Source organism: Kryptolebias marmoratus, linkage group LG20 (assembly GCF_001649575.2).
Source record: "Kryptolebias marmoratus isolate JLee-2015 linkage group LG20, ASM164957v2, whole genome shotgun sequence".
NCBI lineage: Eukaryota > Metazoa > Chordata > Actinopteri > Cyprinodontiformes > Rivulidae > Kryptolebias > Kryptolebias marmoratus.
The window spans coordinates 25,699,302-25,703,633 of NC_051449.1; the positions used below are offsets into that span (position 1 = coordinate 25,699,302).

The 4,332-nt window shown below is 37.3% G+C and overlaps 1 protein-coding gene across 1 annotated transcript in view; it reads right to left on the reverse strand.

Moving 5' to 3' along the window:
• LOC108248242 overlaps positions 1-3,839 on the reverse strand; it is a 48,609-nt gene extending 44,770 nt beyond the window's left edge. The window contains exon 1 of the mRNA XM_017436877.3: positions 3,519-3,839. The gene's annotated coding sequence lies outside the window, so the exon portion shown is untranslated. The remainder of the gene's footprint in view (positions 1-3,518) is intronic.
• Positions 3,840-4,332: the final 493 nt, after the last annotated feature.

The following is a 4,332-nucleotide window of genomic DNA, read 5'->3' on the forward strand; positions in this document are numbered from 1 at the left end:
GTTTGAGTGTAAATGTAGTTTGCAGAAAATTCCCTGCTCAAAAGTTCTTGTCTCTTGCACTGATTTTTTCCTTTAACATTGTGAAGCTCTACTTAGAACCTTCTTAAGATCCAATAGTGCAAAATGCAAATTCTTGCAATTTTCTGACTGGTCTTAAGATTTTGATCAGGAGTGTATCATGCAGCTCTAGCAGTGTGGGTATCTTTGAGTTTGTTTTTGTATTGGGTTTATTGTTTCATGTTTCTTGTGCTCCATGTGTTTAGTTTATTTTCCAGTGTTTGGTATGTTTTCTTTTGTTCTTCTGCTATCTGTGTTCCTTGTGCATCACTCACTATCCCTCAGTAGTCCTATCAGTCTGCCTCAACCACACCTGTCCCTTGTTTGTAATCAGTCAGCTGTGTTCATTTTGCGAACACACTCTGTCTTTAAAGCCTGGTCATCTTCCTCACTTACTGGTTCATTATCACTTTTATGTGCTGTTAAGTTTTTGTCATGTCTTGTCCCCTTGTGTTCATTACGGTCTGGATTTTGTAAGTTTTTGTTGCTGCCATGTCAGCTTTTTATTTTGTTATTTAATAAATCAGTTTTTCTTTGGAGCTCCTTGTCTGCCTGATTTTAGGTTCAAACCTACCAACCATGTAACCTGACAAGCAAAAACCCAATGTAGAAGAGGAACCATGCCATACCATTTTATTTATAAAGCACTGTAAAAACAACAACTTGGCTGACCGAAGTGCTAAAAGACTAACACAGGCCAGAGGATAAAATGTATACAGACACACAAGATTTGTGAAAATTACTAACTCTATAACACAAGCAAAGTTACAACAACAAATAAAACAAAAAATGAGGCTACAATCACACTGTATTAATAGCTCAGGTGTAAAAATATGCTTTGAAACCAGATTTAAAAACAGTAAGTAAAAGAGCCTGTCTAATGTGCAAAGGCAGAGCATTCCAAAGTTTTCTATCAGCCTTAGGAATAATTAAAGCATCTGGTCCACCTACTTAAGGAAGCCAGATGGTACTTTAGGGTGTAGCAGTTCAGAAAAATTAAATGGAGCCTCATAAAAGACTTTGTCATGTTTTGTTTTGGTAGTGTTTCTTTTTGTATTTAATGTCTTGTTTCTGGTTTCTTTTGGGTTTTTTCTTTGTTGTTTTGTTTTCTTGTTTGTTGCCCATTTGTCATCATTCTCCACTTATCCCCTGTCAGCTCTTGTTTAATTGCCATGCCCATCTCCACCTGTCTGCTACTGTAATCACTCACCTGTGCCCACTTCCCATAATCATCTTCAGCTTTAAAACCCGGTCACTTTCTCCACTACCCTGCTGGTTCATTGTTCATTGTCCCTGATACATCTATGGTTTATTGTCTCTAGTATCTTGTGGCTCGCCTTGCCTTGCTTCGTTTCGCCTTGCTGTTTTGGATTTTGTTTTGTTAAGTTTTTTTAAAAATGAGTCTGCACACTGGGTTTGCCTCCTTCTCCACACCGCCTGACAGACTTAAAAACAAGTAAAGGAATTTTAAAACAGATTTGAAAATGAACTGGAAGCCACTGAGGGTAAGCCAAAACTGGAGTCATGTGCTCACGCTTCCTAGTACCAGTTAAGAATTGAGCTACAGGCTTTTGCACCAGTTGTAAGTGACCTATGAAAGCCTGACAAATTCCAAAAAGGAGCATATTACAGTAATCCAGACAGGAGGTTACAAAACAGAAATTACTGTATCCAGGTTGCTTTCAGTCAAGATAGGTTTTATTTTTAATTACTACCCCATCTGGGAGAAACAGGATTTAACCACTGATTTAATCTGACTGTCTCACTCCTAAATTTGTGATAAGAGATTACTTATAAGAGGCCAAGGAGGAAATATCAGTACCAGAAACTCAGCATAAACATGACTTCAGTCTTCTTCACATTAAAATTTAGAAAATTCAGAGCCATTCATCTCTTGATGTCCACAAGGCAGTCAGGGAGTGGCAGGACAGAATATCCACCACTGCACTTCAGTGGCAATCTTTAGCATAAAATTAAAAGAAATTCTGTGTTTCTAGAAAACCACACCATGTGGCTGCAGATACAATGAATATGGCATAAAACACCGGCAGACTGAGGAAGTAGCTGAAATCAACAAATTGTTTCAGTGGCTAGAGAAGGGTGGACTGAAGGACAGCACAGGTTCCATATTCATGGCAGCACAAGAGCAATAGAGACCGAGCTCTGCCAACTTGGATCTGCATTTTAAAAAAGTGCTGAAATTGAATAAACTCACAGTTCACCATAATAACTGTTGTTTCTGAAGATATAATTTGCCAAAGTATTACAATGCTGCAAAAGTAATGTAGCAGAGATTTTTTTGATTTCTGACAGCACATGCATACACAACGAACAAGACAAATAAAACCTGAAAAGATCATGTTTTCTATACTAATATTCTAATCAAATCAATCAATCAATCACATTTTATTTGTATAGCACATTTCAGCAGCAAGGCATTTCAAGGTGCTTTACATAATTAAAAAACAAAATAAAAACAGTATGTGACAATGAATAAACAGTAAGAAAGAGACAAACATCAAAAACCTGCACTCTAACCCTAATTTAGCCATAAGCAACTCTAAACAGGTGGGTTTTAAGTTGAGATTTAAAGGAACCCAGTGTTTCAGCTGTTTTACAGCTTTCTGGAAGTTTGTTCCAAATTTGTGGTGCATAGAAACTGAATGCTGCTTCTCCTCGTTTGGTTCTGGTTCTGGGGATGCAGAGCAGTCCAGAACCAGAAGATCTGAGGGGTCTAGACGGTTGGTACAGCGATAACAGATCTTTAATGTATTGATTATATTAATCAATAAAATATAATGCCAAATTCATTTAAATGTTGGTTTTGATCATTATAACAACTGAGATATAAAAAATATTGAGCTCTTAGGTTGAGTTTAGTTTTTTACTCACATATTTAGGGTCTTGAAACATGCTGGCAGTATCTATGATGCCCACATAGCTCCTAGCAGGATGGCAGCACAAATTCTTGCCTCATAAGCATCAATTACAGTGTTACATAAACTGCTGTATGGATGTATAGATGGATGGATTGACGGACATACAGAATGTCACCTTTGACTTCCCAGTGAGGAAAAGAACCAAAACTTATATCTGTCATTATTTTTTTTTTTTTTTACTGTCTCAACAAAACACTTGATAAGAAACTTGTAGAAATTAAAACAACTTCCTGTGCCAGAAAAACATCCCTTTAGTAGCTGTTAACAGTCATGTAACCATGAAGATCAGTTACTGAAATTCAAAGAAATAAATGTGCCAAATTAGTTTGAACCAAAATAAAACATACAAGTATAATTCCCAAAGGTTTATCTGTGATAACGGTTGCACTTCAGAGAGAAATGTATTACTCATAAGAACTTTCAATATAGTTTAAAAATTAGCTCTACTCACACATCTAAACTGCTTGTTGGCTCTATAAAAACTTTCAAGTAAAGAGAAACCCAAGGAGAAAGGTATCTTACCAGATGTTCCTGTTGTTGAAACTGCTCCAGTGGTAGAAGTGGTGATTGCTTTTGACTTGATAACTATGAGAGCAATGGCTTGATCTGTATTTCAGTATGTGAACAGCCCTCTCTCTCCTCTCCTTTTTATTTTTCCCTTCTTTCCCATTTAAATCCCCCACTCTCTCCCCCTTCCTCTCTTGCACAAATCTCACTGCCAGCGGGGAGCATACTGAGTGTGTGTAGGCAGCAGCCAATCAGGCAACAGCAGCTTTGGCGACATTTGCACACACATGTTCAGCCTTATACACACACATCAACACACTTAATATAGAATAGACCCAGGCCTACACACACACACACACAGTCAAGCACATCTGTCACCTTTGATCATCTTATGCAAGACATCGTTGGCACCATTTTTAATTTTTTTTTTGTTTTATTTATTTTTAGACATTAAAGATCTTGTGGAAGTGTGACCATAGTATAATGTAATATTCTTTGTATTCTATAAATAGTACACAAGCTTCAGCTGGTGATGTCATGATCATTTGCATGCGATGAATGAACGTTATTGTCATGGACTGGGGTGAAGGAGGCGAACCCTGAGCGCAGACTCATGTTGATAAAAAAAACTAATTTATTTAGAAATAAAAGGCAAACCCAAAACAAAGGCTGACGTAGCAGCAAAACCTAGACTAAATACAAAAAAAACATTAACTAACTAAACTAAACTAAACCTGAACAGACCTGAGACTAAAGACGAACCACTGGGAGACAAGAAGGCACGAGCAAACAGAACATCAGGGAGACAAGAGTATGACAATGAACCAGC